This window comes from Camelus ferus, chromosome 11 (assembly GCF_009834535.1).
Source record: "Camelus ferus isolate YT-003-E chromosome 11, BCGSAC_Cfer_1.0, whole genome shotgun sequence".
NCBI classification, from domain to species: domain Eukaryota; kingdom Metazoa; phylum Chordata; class Mammalia; order Artiodactyla; family Camelidae; genus Camelus; species Camelus ferus.
Window position 1 is genome coordinate 14,762,236 of NC_045706.1, and position 22,410 is coordinate 14,784,645.

At 43.3% G+C, this 22,410-nt stretch overlaps 1 protein-coding gene across 22 annotated transcripts in view; it reads left to right on the top strand.

The window, feature by feature from the left end:
- Positions 1–22,410, top strand: part of ABLIM1 (actin binding LIM protein 1) — a 282,491-nt gene that overhangs the window by 205,294 nt on the left and 54,787 nt on the right. The window lies entirely within an intron of this gene.

Genomic DNA, 22,410 nt, shown 5'->3' on the forward strand with positions numbered 1-22,410 from the left:
CCTTATAAACCTGTCTCATTCAAGTCCTTTCACCAACTCCCTGTGCATTACTCTGAGTATTACTCTCATCTTTGTTTTGCAAATAAAAAAATGAGGCCCAGAGCGGCTGCCCGATGGCATACAGATGATGACCGGCAGGGCCAGGGTTTGAATCTATGATGTCTGTCTGCAAAGCCCGTGTTCTGTGGCCTTTGTCTCCTCTGCATCAGGGGTCTGGTGCCTGACACGTCCGCCAAATGGACGAAACGTTAACACCTCACCTCTTCCTTATTATTTGAGCTTATGAACATTATTTATAGTGTCTGCAATATTACATAAATACGATAAATATGAGCTTATTAGCTCATCTCTAAGGACAACTAGCTGGTGTATCTTAAGTTACTTTTTTTCACGGATAGGGCTTAATTGAGTGTTGAGACTCTCATTTTTCTTCTGTAAGCAAACCCATCAGTTAAAAGTTCAACTCTTGTCGAGTCACCCATGTAGACTTTAACCTAGGTGGTTCCACTGGGCACTCTGTGAGTCAATTTCCCGTCTTCAGCTCCCAGCACAACACTGATTTCACCCTTAGAACATAAAACTTCTCCTGAGAAAACACCACAGCTGCCTTAGATAGACATCTCCAATGAAAAAGACTAGGAAAAAGCCTAAAAATGTAAAAAGCATCAGCATTTCTTCTATATTTTTAATATAACCAAGTGCTCCCAATTGCCTGCCCGTCCTGGACCTCAGTCTTCGTGAGTTCGGTTGGCCCCACGATGTTCCATTGCTGAAGGAGAAAGCCAAGATCAGAGGACTTTGCCGACACATGAATGTAATCCTCTAAGCCCATTCTAAGATGATAAGACTGGAATTTTCATAGTGTTGAGGTGGAAATGGTTTACTGCGCTCCTGCCCGGGGCGCCCACGTCTGTGGTGTGCCTTGTAATGTGAGTCTTCGCGTGGGAACAGGGCAGCCTGTGCTGGTGTGTTGGGTGCAGGTCCCTCATTGTCTGGCAGCTTGAATTGTCCGGCACATGGCAAGTCCTGATGACAACTCCAGCGGGGCAGAGTCTGCAGCCTCGTCAGGCTGGTCCATCAGAACTTGCCTTGGTTACAGAACCAAGTTTCACCCAGGTTTGGGGCCAACCCATCTGGTTCCCATTTTCCTCGGTGGGAGGATAAGCAGGAAAATGGTGTCCATGTGCTATTTGTTGATGTGCGAAAGCTTAAAAGGCACTCGAGCACGGAGAGTGGGACCACCAAGGGGTGCTGGGCTGTGGGAGGCATGTGTGCAGAATCTGGTGGTGAATCCCAGGGTGGAACCCGGCTTCTCTCTCCATCACAGCCGCTCCCTGGCCCTTCAGCCATTCCTGAGCAAAACTGGAGGGACTTTGACTTTTTTTTTAACACAACTCTCAAGCTGTGTAATGGCCTTGGGTGTGCTCATTAGTAACTGTGTCTTGTGATTTGAATTTAACTGACTGGGCAGTGAGAGTACTGGAAAGGAATTTCTGACTGAGTTCACTCACACCACGTCCAGCCCAGAGCCTTTTGGTATTTGGGGCCTCGCCTAATCTGAACTCACACCACCAAGGGGCTGCAACACAGTTGGCTGGTTCCCGGACCTGGCCTGGCAGCAACCAGAAAGATCTCTTCCTGCTTTTCTGTGTTAAAGGTAATTCCTGCTCCACACTCCTAGAATTATCATGGCAGGAAAGTTCCATAGATTTAATCTGGTCTGACTTTATGCAGTTTAAGGACATGGAGAGCCAGGCAACACAAGAAGGCACAACCCATCGGTGAAAGCCGAAAGTGGGCCTCGGAGCAATCCTGTGACTCCCCCACCCCCACACTCCCCAGCCTTACCCTTCAACTACTTCTCTGCCAATTGTACCCCCCCCCCCAAAAAAGTCAGATATTCCAAAAGGCCTTTGCAATAGTAAAGCTATTACATGGGAGCAAGGTGCTAGGAAATTAAGTGAATTTCTCCGTTGGGCATTCAGTGGCTATTCGAGAAGTTTTTGCTTAAACCTTTATTTTATATTATCTTTGTTTTGCAACATCTTCCCTTTACAGGCCACCAGATCCTTTCTTTCTCATCCTGAAAACCTCTGAGTTTCCACCTGCTTCCAGGAAGATCGTTGATAATCGCCCTAAGCAGAGAACTTCTGAAAGTTTTCTTTACAAAGTAATGTGTGCTCATTTTAAATAACTATATGAATAAACAAATAAGTACATGGTATAGAATCTTACAAGGCAGAGGGCAAATAATAACTCTGTGCAGACTGGGTAAGGGGCCAGGTAGTAAATATTTTTAGCTTCATGCACCATTGCTCGCTCTGTTTCAACGACTCAGTTCTGCTGTTGAAGCAGCCATGGACACCACCTAAACGAATGGACACGAGTGTGCCAGTAAAGCTTTATTTTAAAAAGCAGGGCCACAGTTTGCCAACCCTGGTAGAAGGGAAAAAGTAAGCACCCCTTACCCACTCCCCAACCCGGCTCTCCAGAGATGGCCGTTGTTGGGAATCCATCTGTAAACGCCCTGGCATCCACAGAAGTGTTTACGAATATGGAGTTTAGTCACGTAGGTTCTGTGATACAGAATGTAATTCCCTGTCTTACTTTTCTCCTGTTTCCAATGCACAGAAACACATGGGAGGGTATATATTCTTGTTTAGACAAATAGGGCCATATTGTGCATATTGTTGTGTAGTTTCCTTTTCTTTAGTTGGCAATGATTTGGGGCCAGTGTGTATAGATTTATGACATTATTTATTTTTTTCCCACTTGCTATTTAATTTATTTACTTATGTCTCATATTCTTTTATGGTTTTATGTAAAAACCAATTTTGTCTATTTTTAGTTACACAAAGTTCTATTTTAAATTACGTTTTTTCAGCTTTAGGTTTTTATTTTTTTTGTATTTTTTTAATTATTGAAGTTTACTCTGTTTACAGTGTTGTGTCAATTTCTAGTGTACAGCATCATGTTTCAGTCATACATATACACATATATATTCCTTTCATATTCTTTTTCTTTATAGGCTTCTATAAGATAGTGACTATAGTTCCCTGTGCTCTACAGTAGAGACTTGTTGTTTATCTGTTTTATATATAGTAGTTAGTATCCACAAATCCCTAACTCTCAATGTATCCCTCCCCACCCCCTTTCTCCCTGGTAACCATAAGTTTGTTCTCTATGTCTGTGAGTCTGTTTCTGCTTTGTAAAGAAGTTCATTTGTGTACAGCATTCTTCTCAATAGCCACATAGTGGCCTCATTCTTTCCCTTACATGAAGAAATCATAACAAATACAAAAGAACAACTATAGATGTAAATAATTACAGGCCAACAGTCCAAGATGATATCTTGTTGGCTTCACATTGTCCCGTATGTCTGGGTGGCACAGGGGCAATTGCTGCAGCCTCCTTGCTCCCAGCCCAGCACCAACTGCAAAGGGGTGAGTTAATAAATTGACTGTGTGATGATGGAGATTTCGAGCAAATTTTAGGGTTAACATGGTGGTTGATTGCAAGGAGGTTTCTGTGAAATCCTGAAAATGTGGAGTTTTGTGTTGTCCTGTGGAATGTGCGTTGTGGTGAGCGAGGGGAGGCCCACCCTGTGCCCACCCTCTAACGTCTGTGTTTTCGGAGACGCTCTGTGTTCCTTTCCTAGGGCTGCTCTAACAAAGGGCCACAAACTTGGAGGCTTAAAACAACAGAAATCTCTTCTCTCACAGTTCTGGGGTCCAGAAATCTGAAATCAAGGTGTCAGCAGGGTTGGTTCCTTCTAGAGCTGATGGAGAATGCATCCTGTGTTCTCTCCTAGCTTCTGATGGCTGCTGGCAGTCCTGAACATTCTTTGACTTCTGGACACATCACTCCAATCTTTGCTAGTCTTCCCATGGCCTTCCTCTCTGTGTCTCTTATCTGTTTCCCTTTCTCTTTTCCTCTAACGGCTTGTCATTGGATTTAGGGCCCAGTCAAGTCCAGAATGACCTCACCTCCAGATCCTTATATTAATTACATCTGCAAAACCCCTTATTCCAAGCAAGGTTATATTTCAAGGTTCCAGATGGACCTACCCTGTAGAGACCACAATTCAATCACACCATGTCCTATGTCTAAAAATCAGTGTTCTTCCTTCTCAGGTTTTCCCCCCTGCCTCATTCTTGTCATAATCAGCAGCCCTACTCTTTGAGGAGAATCCTGGGAGCCCTGGGAGCAGCATCTGCTGTGAGTTATTTGCAAGTCTGAGATCAGTCGCAGAAAAGCTCCAGCCGGAACCGTGAGGCTTCTAGGAATTTTCTTGCCGAGTTTAGCAAAATAAGAGGGTAATGAGAAAAGTGTTTGCATGTCTGATACTTGAATTGAAAAGTAAGCAGAAGGAAAACTTTCTTCTGTAATCCCCAGGGCTTTTCAGTCCAGGTGGGGCCAGCGGAATGGTGACCTTGCCCTGAAATTAACAAGCACTGAGAGTTGAGATTTGAAGTCTGACTGAATCCAGCGTGACGTCCGGATTAACAACACCATCTATTTGTATAATTCTTCAGAAGAAAGTTGTATGAATGCAAAACTAAAGGCTTGTGGCTGGGTATGTCATCAGTTTTTAATAGTTTGAGGAAACAGCTGTTACTTGTGTTGCGCGAGGCATTTGGATGCAAAAAGTTTTTCATTTTTGAAATTGAGAAATGAGGCCTGCCCACTTTAGACTCTGAGGCAGCATCTTTGGTCAGAAGTGACAGAAACTCACCTCAAACCAGCTGTCTTAGTGTCCTAGGGCTGCCATTACAAAGGGCCACAAACTTGGTGGCTTAGAACAACAGAAATCTTGAATCTCACAGTTCTTGGGGCCCAACAACTGAAATCGAATTGTCAGTAGGGTTGCAGGCCATGACAGAGAACCCATCCCGTGTTCTCTCCGAGCTTCTGGTGACTAGAAGTCTGACATCAAGGTTGTCGGCAGGGCCAGGCTCCCTCCGAGGCCTCTGGGGGAGGGTGCTTTGCCAGGTCCAGATGCTGGTGGCCCCGGCATTCTTTGGCTTGTGACAACATAACTCCAGTCTCTGCCTCCTTGTGGCTTGGCGTTCGACCCTCTCTGTCTCCCTTTCCTTGTCTTGTGAGGACACCAGCCATGTTGGATTCAGGCCCAACCTAACTCTAGAACGATCTCGTCTTAACTAATTACATCTGCAGCAACCCTGCTTCCAAGCAAGATTGCATTCTGAGGTTTTGAGGAGTGGAACTTCAACATATCTTTTTAGGGGGCACCATTCAACCCAGAGCACCAGCTGAAGCAGAAAGGGGCTAACGTAACCCAGCGGCAGGGATAGGAGGGGCTGAAGCCAGGGCCTCAGGTGCCATCTCTCTGTGTGTTCACGCCACCAACCTGCTCTCCCTGCGTGAAAGGGGTGCGGCTGCAGCAGCTCAGAGCTCCCCGACCTCAGCAGGAAAGGCTCTGCTCTCCCCTGCTCTCGTCAGGAAGTCCTGGGGAAGGTTCCGTTGCCGTGGTTTGGTCATCTGTCCAGCCTGGATCATTCGCTGTGGCCAGAGGCAGGTCATGGAGTCAGGGCAGTTCCTGTGACTGGAGTTGGGGGACGATGAGGCTCCCCCACAAAAGCAGGGTGGCCTTGACATGCTCACTGGGTGAATCACGAGTATGGAGTAGCTTCAGCCACGTGTTATTCTTTTTGTTTGTTTTTTTAATTGAAGTATCCTTGCTGTATAGTATTATATGTTACAGGTGTACAATATAGTGATTCATTATTTTTAAAGGTTATACTGCATTTATGATTATTATAAAATATTGGCTATATTTCCTGTGTTGTAGAGTACATTCTTGTAGCTTATTTTATACCTAATAGTTTATACCTCCTGCTCCCCTGCCCCTGTATTTCCCCTCCTCCCTTTCCCCTAGTGTGCTCTCTGTAGCTGTGAGTCTGCTTCTTTTTTTGTTATATTCACTTGTTTGTTGTATTGTTTAGATTCCACATATAAGTGATGTCATACAGTATTTTTGTCTTTCTCTGACTTATTTCACTTAGCATAATGCCCTCCAAGTCCATCCATGTTGCTGCAAATGGCAATATTTCATTCCTTTTAATGGCTGAGTAATATTCCATTGTATGTATATGTGTGTGTGTGTGTGTATGTATGTATGTATATATATATATATACACATACATCTTTTTTATCCATTTGTCAGTTGATGGACACTTAGGTTGCTTCTGTATCTCAGCCACGTGTTACTTTTAAATGACCCTGATCTTGACTTGTATTAATGTGATCTTGTGCGTGGATTTGTTCTTCTGTATCCACCGTGCATTCACCTGGAATAACTGACTTTCGGGGAGGTGTTCTCAATGTGTTTTAGATGTTTCCTTCCAATGAAAGCCCAATGCACTTGCCAATTCAGGCAGAAAGCACATGGAAACTATATTAATTTAATCTTTAATCCCTAAGGATGCAATGGTGGTAGCTATTGACGTCAGGTGCTTGTGCCTTTTATTTTAGTTTTCAAACTAACGCTTCTAAATGGGATCACACTAGTGTAGAAACAGTTTTAAACTGTGCTGAATGGCCTGTGAGAAGCCCATTTCCTGTACTTTGAATGCCTTTTTGTATGTGTTTTTATGCACTCATTGCTGAAAAGGTAGGGTTCTAGTTCAACTATAAAAATTAATTCAGGGGAATGACTACATAAATTATCAAAACAGCTCATAATTCAGAATGCCCATTTCTGCTTTCATTTTGTTTACTTCTAACTAATATTATTAAAAAATAACTTTTTGTTCTGTGAGTCTCCTGTGAGCAGCACAGAGCAAGCCACCTGAGGTAACTGACCTGCACCTAGTCCAAGAAGATGCCCATGTAGCCGAGAGGCTAGACACAGTGACTCCCTGGGTGTCCTCATTTGAGGAATAGCATCATTTGAAAACTTTTCAGGCTTGTGATGACATTTTCAAGGGTCCCTCTGTCTTGGTAATTGAAATATGACCCAAACTTGGCAGATCTCAGCAGCCGGCTAGGCTCTGCCAGGGCGCTAATCCTTGCCGTCTCTTTGGTAAAGGGTGTATTTCTTGGTAGCACTGAGTTCATCACCCTTTGTGGGAAAATTAATCACTTCTATCTACCTGCTCCAGACTAGACAGGAAGTGCTAAGAACCAATTAGCTGCTCTTCTGTTCCTGGTTAATGAGGAATGCCCTCTGCTCTCACCAGCCACCAGAATGAGTGAGGGACTTTAAATTCGACTCTGAGCGCACTAGTGCTGCAGGCTGATTTGGACTTTTACTGCTGGTCACTCATTCTAGGCTAGGAAGAGGTGAACCGAGGCAAGTCGACCTGGTGAAATTGCTGTGGTATGGAATAAGCCAGCTCAGCATAAACTGAGTGTGAAGTCATCACTATTGGATGTTGCCTGCCAGTGGGTTTTGTGTGTGTGTGATAATTATTTTTGCTTGATTTAAGAGGTGGTAGCATCCTGGCTGTTACTGAAATCAAGCTAATTTCTTCCTGTTCTGAGCCATTATATTGCAAGGTTAGGGCATTTGAAACACATTTTTCTAAGATAGCTGCTTTTCTGCAATGAAGAACCAATATTCTCTCTTCTGTTTCTATCTTGTCTTTGATTTTTGGTCTCTAAATTGATCCCATGTATCAGTTAAATGTACTAGGGGTAAGAAATGAACTTTCAGCTGATCATTGTACTTGGAAATTATACAGAAAAGTAACTTGAGGTAAAGAAATGTCTGGTTTTCTGAGTTTGCACTTGTGTGTTGGGGGAAGGGAGGGTGGAAGGAGTGGTGCAGGTACCTTCTTGACTATAATGTGAGTGATAGAGGAAAAGTCTTCAGTTCTGGTACGTAAAGTAATGAAAGGGAGATTCTGCTTTTCTTTCTAATCTCCATTGGCAGGTCCATTTCTAAGTCTTCTCTGACCCTTTGAATCATCACCAACCACTGTCCCTTCCTCTTGATCCAGGCACAGCATCTTTCATTCAGTGAATGCTTATTGAGGTCTTACAATTTGCACAAACTGGGGACGCAGAGATGAACAAGGCTCCTGCCTAAAGGCTTTGGCCTCGTGCAGACTGGCCTCTGGCCCGGAGAAGACACAGCATGACATTACTCTATGCCAGGTGTTCAGCATGTGTGTGTTACCTTGGGTTGTAGTACATTTCCTTTCTCCAGATCACTAGTTCTGGCCCTGATTATGCACAGAAGAAAACAGCATTTTGTTCACTCTCTCACCTTTAATAGACTCATTATTTTTGGAATAAGTATTCCCCCCAAGGTTTACAAACCTAAGTCATCTTGTGTTCATCTTGGCTGGCCTGCAGCAAGGAAGTGGGAACAGCTTTTCTGTCCTAATTGGACAGAAGGCAGTTGACTTGCCTTGGATGGGGATTGCCTGGACCACTCTTTCCAGGGAGACGCTGAGAGAGCATCTGTGCACCTGAGATAGTTTGTTGATAAGGAAGTGATGCCACTGTCTTCATTTTGGAGAGAGTGGCAAAGGGACAACTGCTTGGCTCCATAGGAAAGCGAGAGCTCTAATATCAGAGGATCTAGACAGATCAGTTTTTCTGTTGCGAGTCAGGAGTATTTTTTGCAGGTGACCTGTTTGTATATGTTTTGCAGGTGACCACACTGAAAGAATTAGAATTACTGTTTACCAGAAAGCGTACTCAGAGTAAAATTGCAGGAAATAGGACTGTTCTTGAAGGAGGTGAGGAGAGATATAAAAAGAATTTTTAAAAGGAAAATATAGCGTAGAATAGAATAAAATCCAAATGTGGATTTACCGATAGAGTTTGCTCTCAAAAATTTATTCTGTCATTGCTCTGCAGCATTATAGTTCTTCTCAGCACTGTACTTGCCTGACATATTTTGGGTCTGCTAGTTTGGTGTATAATTCATTCTTTAAACGAGAATTTAACATTTAATGCTTGCGCTGTGCTAGCTGATTGCATAACTAGAGTTGTAATATACGGTTATAAAAGACACAGTCCCTGCCTTAATGGAACTTAAAAGTTAGTAGAAGTCTTAAAACACATAAATATCTACAAGTTTAAGGCACTATATGAGTGGAATAAGTAAGTGCTATTTATTTAAGAGTGCAGAGGAGGGAGGGAGGGATCGTTTCCAGGTGAGATTGACGAGAAAAGGTCCCTAGAGAAGGCAGCATTTGACTCACACTGAGCGTTGGTATTTTATTATATAAAGTAGATTAGATTTACAAAAAATACCTGAAACATGCTCTTACGGGACTCTGGAACTACGGGAATGAATAAGACAAGTATTCTTGCTTTTGAGAAGTGAAAAGTCCGGTTGGGAAACCTGAGTAACTAACAGTTATAATTTATTGCATTTGATAAATGGTGTCACTTTTTATCAATGTATAAAAAGTGTATATTCGGAGTGAGAAATGAATGCTAATTGAAGGGACTGCCTGAGTCTGGGGAGTTGGGGAGAGTTCATTCTAGTCTAGGTGTTCTCTGCCTGGGCTGCGCCTGGGGATCACTGGAGGCTCTTGTTCAAGGTGTTGGTGGCCAAGCCCTTGCCCAGACCTGCTCCACCTCTCCCGAGGGGCCCCTGTGATTTTTTTAAAAAGCTGGACAGGTAGGTGGAGACCAGATTGTGGAAGCTGTTGAATGCTGGGGTTAGGAAGTTCAACTTTTGTCAGTAGGCAATGGAATGACATTAAAGACTTCTTATCCAGAGAGTATTGTGTGTGTGGTATTTAATAAAAAATAACCTGGCATTTAAATGTCCTTAGCTCAGTGAAGGGCCTCTGGTCCAGTTGCTGGGCAGTGGGGAAGACTGACCCAAGAGGTGCCACCAGCATTTCTTTGCAGAGCGGCTACTTTGCCTGGGCACTGGGTTTTCCATCTGTCTGTCTGTCATCAGAGGAGTTGGCTGGCTTTGACTAAGTTCACTAGACTTTGTTAAGGAGCACTGGGATGCCTTGACCTCAGAGCTCAGGCCAGTCTGCTGCCCTGAGGCAAAGTGCAGGCTTGACACCGGCTGTGGGTGTACAGTCTAACACTTTGAAGGTTACGGAGCTGTGCGACTACACAGCATCACTGGTGGATGTCTGTGACTCAGGCTGTCATCTGGGTCCCAGTGTCCCGCCACATCAGGGTCACTGGCTCCCCTCTGACAGGGCCCTCTGTCACCCGACGTGATGAGTGGGAGGGGCAGCAGGTGCGGCTGGCAGGGTGCTCTCCTGCCCAGCACTCCTGGCTTATCCTGGCTCCGTGCCCGAGGCCTGCCCTTCCAGAGGAATCCAGAGGACCCGAGGCAGGGCAAGCACCCACCCAGGGTGTAGAGTCTGGAATGTGAATCAAGTATCACTTTCTTTGTAGGACACAGGAACACTTTGGTTGTCATCCAAAAGCATGAGCTTTGCTTTACTTTGAGGGGGGTGGGGAGAGGAAGTAATTCAGCTTATGTATTCATTTATTTGTTATTATTATTTTTTAATGGAGGTACCAATACTGGGGCTTGAACCTAGGACCTCGTGCATGCTAAGCACTGCACTCTTCCACTAAGCTATACCCTCCCCCTTCATGAGCTTTGTTTTAGATGGGCTCTGATTTGGGTACTGCCAAACCTGGGGGGGCCTGAATTCTTTCATACATCTCCCCCTCCCTTCTTAGAATTTACTTTACACTCTGTTTCTTCTTCCTGCTGACCATTAGCACTGACACTCAGTGATGGCCAGAAGCACCCCTCCCCTCTGCTCCCAGAGAAATGGCAGAGTCTGAGCTCTGCAGGTTTGGGGCTGGAAGGCTTAGTTGTTTGTTAAAGGGGTAAAGTCCAGCCACAATGGGAGAGGAAATCAGACAAGGATGTTTTTAAAAGCAAGCTGTGTTTTTCTGACTCCTCCGGTATTGGTTCCCACCCTGAAGACTCCTCTAACCCTGGAGAAGAAAAAATATTTTTAGTCTGATAGTGGGCTGTAGGTGGCCCAGAGCTGAACTGTATGTGAAAGAGTTGATAACTCAGAACCACGGTCTTAGTGGAAATAATTTGTAAGGATCACCCAAGACTCCAAAGCAGAGCAAGGGCTGCCTACAAAGCTCTGTGTTTGACGCGACTCTCGTGAAGTCCTTTAAGAGTTATGTTAGTACAGAAATCCCAAGGAAGGAAAAAGAGTGGGGCAGGATGGAGAAATGTTTGTAATTCCCAGAGAAGGATAAAAATCACAGAACTGGAATGTCCTTTAGAGATAGCAGCTTGGTGAGGAAAAGCAGTTGACAGACTGGAATGTCACTAAATCAGGAGGATGTATTTGCTATACACTATGTAACAAGTTTAGATATTTTGATTAAAAAAACACCCTGCTTTCTGCATGTTTCCTACAAGTTACACAGTCATTACTAAGATATTAAATAAAGGGAACCTGCCATGCCCTTTCCCACCCCCTCTCCCCCTTGCACTTACTTGTGCCATTTGGCCACCAGGACACTTGTATTGATCATCGATTCCCTGGGAGCAACTGGCAGGGAAGAGACCCTTTGGATTGCTGTTATTGTATATTCCTGACTCCAACATGCTCTTGGCTTGGAAAGGAGACCAGAAATGAGATCATGAGTAATAAGAAACCTGCAGTGTTTGCCCTTGCAGAAGAAGCAAAAATTATCCAATTGGGATTAGATTTCAAGAATGTGAAACTTGAAGGCAAATATTTATCTCCTGGTGTTAAGAAAGGAAAAGATGTAAAACCTTTGACCTTGACTGTAGGGTGGTGTCTGAGTTGGGAAAACAGGTTTTGTTAAAACAGAAGCAAGATGACTTTTTCATGGTTCCTTCCCTGGAATTTTGCTAGTAGTTTTTACCACATGCAGAGCTGCAGCTGACTTGACAGTCTACTCAGTGTTCACAGTAATATTCCATTGGATTCCGAGAGTCTGTCCCTCCAACTTCCTAAAGAGACCCCTTTAAAATCCCTTTTAGAGTATAAGTATTTGAAAAGAAAACAGTCTGGAATCAGCTGGTGTGTTGCAGCCTAGTTCATGCTCTCCCTGTGTTGTATTATTCAAGGTGAATTTTTATGTAACTAACATTTCTTTTACCTACACAACAATCTTGCAAACGAGGCAGAATCAATACTTTCGTACCCTTTAAACATTATAGCACATACAAGTCTTTTCAGACAGTAGATAGGACTAGGGGAAAGAAACTGGGTCTCAGTACAGCCAGTCATTCTGAAAGCTCAGTACAGGGTCCAGCCTAACAGATTTCTTGAATACCCACCTTACCGTTCCTGACATTGCATGTACAGAAACTGGGAGGCCTATAAACATGTCTAAAATGGGCGAGTAGACCCCCTCCTAAGGGGGCCCCAGAGCCAGGATCCTTCTCCTGTCTACAATTTCAAAGTGCCACCCCAAGTGAGTTATTTTTTTGCAAGGGGTAGTCTTCAGAGATCACTTGGATCTTACCTGGGTGGTGAGCTGCTGCACTCACTCCCTTATGAGAGTTGGTAGAAGAAGCTAAATAAGTAAGTAAGTAAGTAAGTAAGTAAGTAAGTAAGTAAGTAAGTAAATAAATAAATAAATAAGTGCTTATTATCTTTTAGCTATCCAAGTTACCAAAGTAATTTCCAGTCTTTCTGACCCTTGACATATAGCAGGATGTGGGGGGAAGGGAGAATGAACTTAATCAAAAACTCTAGATCGAACACTAGCTCTGTAACTCTGAAGACTTTTCTTAGCCCATTAATAGACCTAAGAACGACAGCGTACCCGCTGAAGCATTGGGTGGGTTAAATAGGACGGTACTTTACAAATGCCCAACTATGAAACAAATGCAAAGCATATTATTAACAATAAACATAATGGATAAGAAATGCTGAAGCTCAAACATGAGAAGAAAAGTTCAGTTTTTTAGTAGCCACTGAAGTCCTCCCCAACCCAGTTCTTTTTTTACCCCTTCCACTGGGCCATGGCCCTAACTGGAAGAAGCCACTTTTGAAACTTCACGGCCAAGACTTATGCAGAGTGATCCAGGCAGTGCCCTGCTGATTTTGAGTCAATTTAGGAATTAAATATGAGGGCTGTTTGCATTCCATCCACGTCTCTCCATCAGTTCAAAGGATTCTACCAACAGAAGGACAAGGATGAAAGGAGAATTGGAAATTGCTTGGTGGCACTCTCGATGTCCCGAAATAATGGATACCTGATGGGATTAAACTACAGAGCTTTCACTTAGAGAGCATTTTATTAAAAAAAAAAAAAAAATTCACTTCACAGAGGTTGGAAAAACACTTTGGGAATCCATTCAGTAAAGCGTTCTTAATTTGATTCTTCTTCTTTAATTCCTTTGAATTCCTCTTGGATTAAAATATAATAAAAGGCAAAAACTACTTTGAATAACTGGAAGTACTCCATCTGAACATAAACATACCCAGTAAACTTGCCAAGTATCATCTACTTTTATGTAGATGTACAACTCAGATGTGTATGTAATTCACCGAAAGACGTGGACTGGAATTTTCACAGTAACACTGTTCAGAACAGCCAGCATTTAAAGACTACCCAAATGTCCATCAAAGTGGAACAGATAAATAAGATGCATTATCATTACACAAAGGAATACTATGCAGTCATGAGATGTGGTGAAGCACAACCACACAGCATTCCTGCATGATTCTCATGGTGTCAAGTAAAAGAACCCAGCCATGTCTGCTTCCAGTATGTAAACTGCAAAGATGGGTAAAACCAGCATGTAGAGTTGGAAGTCAGCAGTGGTTATAAGTCAGTGACTGGAAGAGGGCACGAAGGGGCTTCTGGGTACAGACACTGCTCTCTTGCTTGGTCTGGGCGCTAGTTACAAGTTGTGTTGCATTTATCACAATTCATTGAGCTGGAAATTTGTGATATGTGCATGTTTTTCAGTGCGTGTTCTTAATAAAGAAGTTTACTTAAAAGAAAAAAATTGAGACATACCTCTTGCCTATTCCAAAGAAGGAAAAAAAAGAAAAATGCTTTCAGGACTTCCTGCCTACCTTATAAGGGAGAACAATGTGATATAATATGTAAAATGCATGACATTTTGGGGGGGCAAAGAAAAGTTAAAAAAAAAAAGCCAAACCGTGGAACAGACTGTAACAACCACAAACAAAACCCCTGGTCAGGGAATACCAAATTCAGCTAACATTCAAGGGTCCTTGGTTACCCTCTAAACTATGTTGTATTCCTTAATAACTTACCAGAAGAGACTAATGAGATGATGTTATCCATGCTACTTAGTTTCTGGTTTCAGGGAGGCACATTTAATACCTGGGAGACATGACGTGGCTGTTGTTGAATTTGTAAATGACGGGCAGGCTGGAGCAGCCAGGGCTGCTTTACAAGGTGTTAGGATCATGCTGTCTCATACCATGAAGATCACCTATGTCAAGAAGCAACATTTGGGGTCCGGTCTTTACAGGACTTGGTGTTATTTACAGTGCTTTTGTTTTGCTTTGTTTTACAACATTTGATCACACCATTTAGTAACTAAAGGCAGGAGGGATCGTGAAAGTAAAAATTTTGTGAAGGTCTTAAAAAATTATCTAGTCTTTTTTTAGCCTTAGCAAACTGTAGAATATGAAGACCTTAATTTGGTACAATAAACCTTTATTTTCATTCTTAAAAAAAAAGAAGTTGAAAGATGATGCTGTAAAATTATAGGAAATACTTTCAGCCAGGGCCTCCCCTTGTGAACAGCGCTGCTGAGAGGTGGGAAGGCTCCAGGACCTGGTGGTTCTGAGTACAGTCTGGAGTTGGACAGACCTGAGTTCAGACCACAGCTCCATCCTTTGCTAACTAAGCAACCTTGGTGATTTCTTGATCTCCCTAAGCTTTGATTTCCTCATCTGTTAAATGGATGTGATGCGTAACTCACAGGGCGGAGAGGATCAGATGGGATATGGTTTGGGAGGTGCTTTAGCACAGTATCTGGAAACAAGTAAATCCTGACATGACAGCTGAAACACAGAAGTTCATCCTTTACTTCTCTTTTGACAGCCAATATTGTGTAAGAAATGATTGCTCATCCATCTGGAGGTTTTTGGATAAGGGCTTCTGTTGGCCTATTAATTCATCGGACATTTCTAGAGAACTCGCTCTGTGAAAATCAAGAGAGATCCTGGAGTTACGATGATGTAGGTGTGGTCCACGTGTTTGAAGGGATGTCTAACGTGGAAGAGAGGGAGAATGCTCCCTTGCACGGACTGGTTCCAGGTACTTAACTTTGGTATGAACTGAACTTACCTTTGGTCATTTAGTTTCCGTAACAATCCTACATGGTAGGTTTTCTTATACCAGTATTTACAGATGAAGAAATAAGTCCAGCAAAGCACCCAAGGCCACACTGTTGGCAAGGTCAGAATGCAGATCCTGGGTTCTCTTGTTCCAAAGCGCATCTCCTTCCACTCCATGCTGAGCAGTGGGCTAGGGCAGACAGCCCAGCCATGGCAACAGCGGGGAAAGTCAAACACGTGTGTCAGTTCAAGCACAGAGCTGGGGGAGCGCCAGGGAGAAGAGGCTGGTTTCAAATGCGGCCATCCATTCAGATTTATGTTTTGCCTTCAGTGTAATTATTTGCTCTGCCTTGAAATTTGGCAGAATATCCAAGATATGTGTTGATCAAAACCTCCTCAATTATCTTAGCCATCTTTTTATATCAGACAGGAGTTGTTTTTTCTAGTTGTCTAAGATTTCTGAAACAAGAGAAGCAGTGTAATGGTGTAATGATATTGGTGCAAGAGAATCAAACCTGTGTTGGAAGATCTGGGAGTTTCCTAGTTCTGACACTGACCTTGGTTTTGGTGCAATAAGTCCTTTGGCCTCTGGGACTCGGTTTGATCACCATAAAACAAGAAGGATGTCACCTGTTTCAAAACTTCAGAGAAAAATCCCATCAGGTATCGTGTGTGAAAGCAGACAGCCCAAGAACTGGCCTGAGAGTTTCCTAGGAACGATACCGAAGTTAATGGAGGAGCCCAGGTTTTCATTTCAACTTCTCATGTGGTTCCGGGCAAGTTACCTCATCTCTCTGCATCTCTGTTTCTCCTCTTGTGCAAGAGAATAGCGACTCCTCTGACGAAAGAGAAATAATGATTTCTAATCCTTTTGAAAGTGTTCCAATCTTCAGGCAACTGTTAATAGTACAATGTTGCATGCATATATCCAGCATTCAATGCAGGTGTATTTTGTTCTGGAAAAAAAAATCTACTATTTTTAACAGCTTCCCAAAGGAATCTGGACCCCCCAAAAGGGATGGACACATGCACGCCCTGATGTGTCCTTGTGGATAGTGAATAGGAAAGTTCCTCTTGTCTTCCTGTCTGGCCTTTTTTTTCCCACCTCTCTCCCTCCACTGTTGTCTTTCATTCTTCTGATTGTCATGTCTCTTTATTGAAGAATAGTTTACATACCATAGAATTCACCCCTTGTAAGTAGACAGTTTATTTTTATTACATTTAAACAATAGTACAGCCGTCAACACAATGCAGTTTACAACTTTTCCATCACCGCTCCCCCCCTTTTTTGTGGCTTAAACAACAGAAGTTTATTTTCTCACAGTTCTGGAGGCTAGAAGTCCAAGATCAAGGTGTTGGCGGATTTGTTTTCTTTCCTTGGTTTGCAGGCGGCCACCTTCTCACTGTGCCCTCACGTAGTCTTCCCTCTGTGCCAGTGCTCACCCCTGGTGTCTCTTCATGTGTCCAGTTTCCTCTTCTTATTAAGGACACCAGGCAGATTGGACTAGTGCCCACCCTTACAGCCTCATTTTAACTTAAGCATTTTTAAAGGGCTCTTTCTCCAAGTTCAGTTACATTCTGAGGTACTGAGTCTTGGGATTTTAGCATATGAATTTTCCATCACCCCAATTTGACTTCTCAGTCAACCCTGCTCCCAGTCTTATTCCCTTCCCCCGTCCCCACAACCACTGATCTACTTTATATGACTTTAGTTTGGCCTTTTCTAGAAGTTTCATAGAAATGGAATCATACAATACATAGTCTTTTGTGTCTGGCTTCTTTCACTCAATATAATCTTGTTGAGGGTCATCTACGTTGTTGAGTGTGTCAGTAGTTTGTTCCTTTTAATAAAAAGCAGTAGCTTCGCAGTAGTCCATTATTTGAATGCTCCACATTTTGTTTATCTGTACCCCAGCTGAGAGTCATTTGGATCATTTCCAGTTTGGGGCTATTATGAATATTGCTACTGTGAACTTTTGCATGTAAGTCTTTGGACATAAGTTATCATTTCTTTTAGTTCAAAAACTGGGAGTGGAAGTGCTGAGTCACGTGGTATATTTATGTTCAGCTTTTTGAGAACCTGCCAAAGAGGTTTCCAAAGTAGCTGTACCATTTTTCACTCTCACCAGCTGTGGATGAGGGTTCTGCTTTCTCCGTATCCCCCTCACGCATGCTGTGGTCAGTCTTTTTAGTTGTAGCTGTTGTCGTTGGTGTGTAGTAGTATTTCATTGTGGCTTTAATTTTATTTTCCTAATGACTAACAATGTTTAAAATATTTTCATGTGCTTATTCAGCATGCGTGTGTCTTCTTTGGTAAAGTGTTATTTAAATCTTTTGCTCATGTTTTAATTAAGTTGCTTGGCCTCTCGTTATTGAGTGGTAATAGCTCTTTGTATATTCTGGATACTCCCCTCTTTAAAGATATGATTTGCAGAAATTTCTTCCAGTCAGTGGCAGATCTTTCCATTCTCCTGATGTTCTTTGAAGAGTAAAAGATTTTAATCTTGACAACATCCAACTGGTCAGTTTTTGTCTTTTATGATTATGCTTTTGTGTAATATTGCCTAAACCACAGTCACAAAGATTTTCTTTCATGTTGTTGTCTAGGAGTTGTATAGTTGTAACATTTATATGTAGGTCTGTGATCCATTTGAAGTTAATTTTTATGTATGATGTGAGGTAGGGGTTTGATTGGATATGTAAGTCCAATTGTTCCATCATCATTTGTAGGAAAGACTATCCCTTCCCCATCAAACTGCCTTGGCATTTTGTTGAAAATCAATTGACTGTAAATGTGTAGGTTTATTTTGGAACTGTCTTGTCTGTTCCATTAACCTTTATATTTGTCCCAAAGCCAACACCATGCTGTCTTGATTACTTAACAGCTTTATAGTAAGTTTTGAAATCGGGTAGTTTAAGTCCTCCAACATTATCCTATTCTTTTTCAAAAATTTTTGACTCTCCTAGGTCCTTTGCATTGCCATATACATTTTAGGATCAGCTTGTCAATTTATGAATCATCTGGCTGGGATTCTGGTAGAGATTGAACTGAATCTATCAATTTGAAGAGACTGGTTAGGTCTTTCAGGAATGCACACATTTACAGATAATGATTATCTAGCACTGTTAAATTGCAAAAACTGCTTAGAAGTTTTTGCACTTAATTCCTTGGAAGGAGATGAGAAAGCAGTAACCATCTCCAAAAAGCCAGTATGCTTTTATGCTGGGATATTGCTGCCTTTTAAATTCTTTTCTGTTTTGAGCTGGTCAAAGGAAACCAGAGCATTGGAAGGCAATGGTATATATCTCTTTGCACCGTTTTATGCATCTTCACTTGGGGCCATGAGCTGCCGCCCCTCCTCCTGACGTGACACACGGTTTGGGGCAGGGGCTGCAGCGGGTGAGGCAGTGGGGCTGCAGGATGCTCTTCTCCATGCAGACTGGCTTTGCGCAGACTTGTAGAGAGCCCTCTGGGTTTTGTGAAAGCTGCGTAGGTGGACTGATTTATCCACCTTTGCCCAGAAACCGACTTTGGGCCAAGGCACACCCTCATTATCCTTCCTGATTAGGATGCTGCATCAGGAAAAAAAAGTCTCTCAGAACAGGTGAGTGGCAGCTTTGAGATCAAGCCAGTCCAGTTGCATTGGAAACCTCTCCCATTTCAAGGGAAAAAACAGCAGATGCCAAGAAGGCTGAGTCAGCCCCCACACTGCCTTTCTGGAGGAGCAGAACAGGGAACTAGCATGATTCTGCCTCTCCCTCCCCACCCATGCACCTGCCACATAAGCAACACGTCCTTGCTACTCCCTTTGGCTTATTCATCTACTATCAGGTTTCCAGTTCATGATGATCTGCATAGACTTATTTCAGTGCTTATAAAATTAAAAAAGTAGCCGATTTCTGGGCCCCACCCTGGGGCCATTGATCCCATTTTAAAAAGGCACCTGGGTGTTGCTCATGCAGAGTGAAGTTAGAGAACCCTTAATCTAGGCCAACACATTAATCTCCAAGTGTTGGCTTGTCCTTGGTCTGAAAGCACCATCAAACAGAGCTGTGTTTGTGAGAGTCTGAGGGACAGAAAAGCAATTTTTATATTCCTTTGGGTTTCTGAGCACCATCTCTGAATCAAGTTAGATCTTTAAAAAAAAAAAAAAAACCCTGCAAACCTAGACCTTGATAGTTTAACTTCCCCTGTGAAGATGACTTCATTCAATGCCCTTTTGACCTTTTAGTGCGGCTCCCTTGGTTTTTCTCAAGGGTCTATATGGGAGACAACTGCTTGGACTTTTCCAGCCATCAGCAAAGTTCATGTGGAAGTTGTCTCACAGTTCCAGAGCTGAGATCCCCCAATGGGAATCCCTTTGGTGCTTTGTGGAAGGCCTTTTAAGCAGGAGTAGGCTCAGAGTCAGGCGACCTGGACTCAAAGCCTGGCTCTGCTTTTTGGAAGCACTGGGCGCTTTGGAGAAATTGTTCACTTTGAGCTTGCATTTCTTTGCCTGCAGAACAAGACTGTAAAATAGCAGCCACTTCACAGGGCTGTTGTGAGACCCGTCCCTCAGAGTCCTTGGTGCCACGCCGGGAACAGAGCAAGGCCCTGTTGCACTTCAGCCGACGCTGACTGTTATTAATTTAGAATCAGGAAGCCTTGCCTGTGCAGTGACGATTGTCTGTGGCCATCTGTTCACACAGGGAGACTTTTGTGGCCCATTTTCCCTTTTGTCTTCATCTACTGAGAAGCTCAGATCACAACAAACATGTTTGCCTGAGTTTGGAGTCTTTTGATTTTTCTTTTCCTCTAAGGTTTTTGTTCCATTGTTTTCAGATCATGGCCTTCTCTGATAAGCATCTGGAAGTCCTTTTGGGAAGCAGGCGTGGCACAAGTTATAAATGGCTGAATGTTGACCTCAAGGGCCACATTCCCTATCTCCTGGGCTCGGATCAGGTGTAGAGCACTCCAAGGGGTAAGGAGAAACTGAGAAGGACAGTTAGCCGTCCAGGAGCTAAGCAGATCATCTCTCCAAGGCCGGGGTCTATAATTACAGTCCTCTGTTCCCCTCCCGGTGGCCTATGACGTTGGTACAGGGCTTAGTCAGGATGTCAGAATTCCTCCTGGCTGTCAGACACTATGGAGTCTTCCTTTAAACTCTATTCTCTGCTGTCAAGAATGTCCTTTCTCTACTCAAATTGCTTTTCTGCTAACACTGCCATGTGAGCTTGTAGAGGTACAGGATTTCACAGAGAATCATAGAATTTTACAGCAAAATGGGACTTGAAATTGTCTAGTCCAGGCCTTCACTTTTTACAGATGAGGGGCCTGGGGCTTGGAGAGAGTGAGCAGTGACGTAACTGAGGTCTCATGAGTCAGAAGTAAAGAAGTAATACTCAGATCTCCTGACTCCAAACCCTGTAGCCCTTTCTTTGCACCCTGAGTCCACAAGAGGTTCAGAACTCCCTTCTGCTCTTTCCGACGGTGGGTTTCAAAACAAATTTGGTGCCTTGTACCAAATCCTGCCTTATAGCAAATGGTATTTCCCCAGGTTCTAGCCTGTATGATGAAGTTTATACTTCAATTTAGAGATTAACTAAGTAAGAATAATAATCACAGAAGTCTGACTTGGTCAGGACCATTAAAGGTAAGCAATTTTTAGCACTTTGAATGTGTATGCAGGTGCTTTATGAAACTCAGCTAAATAAGCAAATCATTTGTGGTCCATAGAGTTTAATACCAGCCAAAGTGTGGAGTTCTAAGGTGTGCATTTTGAATATGAAAATAAAGAAATAAGGTTGTAATTTTTTAAACAGCAGGGTACAAAGATGGGTGGAGAATGGTGAGGACAGGGCTATGGCGAGCCCTCGGGGACATCTGGGCTCTCAGGCTCAGGCGGAGCTGGAATTGCAGGGTGTGGGCCTGGGGCCAGGTTCCCAGTAACCACTGCTTATGAAGTCACCTGTCACCACAAAGCCCGCACTGTGCTTTCAAAGTTTGTCATCAAGAGCCTCCTGTCCACAATGAATTGTATGTTCGTCGTCTGTTCTTGTATAGGCACTGTTTAGTCTCATTTTGCTCATGACCTGAAATACTTTTCTTTCTTCTTAAAAGCGACTCTAATTTAATGGATTTGGATTCCCATACATCCTTTTTGTTGGTGCATTTGCATATAACCCAGTCTGTGTTCAGCTCTGATACTTTTCCCAGCCCAGTGCACGGGGCTTGTCTGTGAACCGTCATGGGTGCCTGTGTAGGAGGAAGTGAAACAGAGAGGGGGCGGCTCGCACCTGCAGAGGGGCTGCCTTATCCTGAGCACTTGACCCCGCAGCCCCCACCCCTGCCTCCCAAAACAGGCTGGCACTGCTGCAAAAACAGAAAGATTTTTTTAACGGCTGTGCAACTGCCCTTTGGTTCTGGCACGTTCAGCATCGTGGGGTGGGGCAAGCACCGGGGTCAAGGCCGATGCCCCTGGCACTTTGCTGGCAGTGCTTCTTTGCAGTGTTTTTGCCAGTGATTTATGGAGCAGAGCTCTGCCACTTAAGGCCATGACGATCTTCCATCCGTCTTGTATGACAGTTCATATAACACAGTTCCTCTCCTTCGCCTGTCCTTGGGAGGGGGTGGCATCCAGAGAGCCTGTTTTCGGCATCCCAGACCACGCTACAAGCCTTCTTTTTGTGGCTGGCCCTAGACCCGTCCTTGTGCAGAGGTTATTATGTTATTCCTATTTTTATGATTATTGTCATGCGCAGTGCATCACAGCATTTTCAAAATGTCATGTGATCGTCATGTGATCATGTGATCGTCCACATCACCGTGAGGCAGATATAGCAGTGGGGTACTGTATGGTTATTAGTTATGGTGCTAGTTAAGAACAGGTGCACCCAAAAAAAAGAAAAGAAAAGAAGAAGACAAATGAACATAAATGCAAAACAGAAACAGACTCAGACATAGAATACAAACTTGTGGTTGCCAAGAGGGGAGGGGGTGGGAAGGGACAGACTGGGTGTTGGAAATTTGTAGATACTGGCAGGTATATATAGAATAGATAAACAAGACTATACTGTATGGCATAGGGGAATATATACAAGATCTTGTGGTAGCTCATGGTGAAAAAGAATGCGACAATGAGTATATGTATGTTCATGTATAACTGAAAAAGTGTGCTCTACACTGGAAATTGAC